We start from the raw sequence: 1210 nt of genomic DNA, 5'->3' as shown, positions 1-1210 counted from the left end.
GTGGCAGGAGGAGCTCCAGCCCCGCAGAGAGGGGGGTCAAGGAAGGTCTTCGCCGTGGCTGGTAAAATCAGCCGGGCGTCGTGATCTCGTCTTTGCTTGACGCAGAAGGCCAGCGGCGCGTAAACGGCTGCTCGGCCTGACAGAAACCGCCTCGCTGCCTCTGCCCCCAGAAATGGCGGGTGAAGCGTTCGGGGTGCCCCTGGCCTGCTGCAGGCCCGGGAAGCCCTTCTCCTTGTCTTTGGTCCCCAGCTCGGGATGGCAGAGCGTGGAAAAAAAAACACCTTGGTCTTGATCTTGCCAATAAATTACAGGAATTTTGACCAAAAGAAACTACATGGGGCACTTCTGTTCTCCACAACTTCAGGAAGATGTGAAGGGAATGACCTCCTGATCCTCAAGGGTAAGATACCAAGGAACGTGGGACCCCCCCAAGATATAAACACCCCCACCACCACCAAATACAAATAACTAAAGGTGTCCTTTTAACCTCCTGGATTCACAAAACTTTTATCAGGTGCTTTAATGTCCAGGCTCACCCTCATCCTGTTGCAACAATCCTTCCCATGCATTTGTCCTGTATGATAACACTAATACCGCGTTGTTTCTGCTGAAAATACTTGAAAGGTGCTGTGCAAGCAAAGGTGACTCTTACTTGGGTAACAGGTAAATATACAGAGGTTGTCTTAACTTTTTTTTCAGATTAAGTTCATGTAAGGTATCATGACTAATCTTAGAAGAGACGTTAGTTGAGGTTAACGCAAGGGCTAAGTCCCTAAGGACTCCTTTATAAGAGAATACCCTGGGACTAGTAAAGAAATAATCTAAGCTCTAAACCCCCAGTTTTTTCAGTCTTCTGTTTCCCTTCCACAGAAACTCTCAGGATTTTCAGAGGCCGTTTCCTGATGACCAATTCAAGTGGCCCATTTCCTTTTTCAAAGCCACATGATTTAGAGGTTTGCGTGACAATAAAAAGGGTACTTGCGCACACTGAAACCAAGGGGCTTGGCATAAAGAACGTGCTCAGCAGTCTTTTTGGATAGATTTGCACTATCGGGGAAGTTTTGTCTCCACCCTAAGAAGAAAAAAAAGACTTTAAAAATTACTTTTGGTAAGTGAAAAGTACTGATGGCCAACAAGGAATAAAATTCTGTTCCAAAAGTGAGTGATACTTTTGAACATTTATTAACATTAATTATGTAAAAGGAACATT

Source organism: Charadrius vociferus, unplaced genomic scaffold (genome assembly GCF_000708025.1).
Source record: "Charadrius vociferus isolate BGI_N301 unplaced genomic scaffold, ASM70802v2 scaffold140, whole genome shotgun sequence".
NCBI classification, from domain to species: domain Eukaryota; kingdom Metazoa; phylum Chordata; class Aves; order Charadriiformes; family Charadriidae; genus Charadrius; species Charadrius vociferus.
This window is presented reverse-complemented; position numbering follows the sequence as displayed.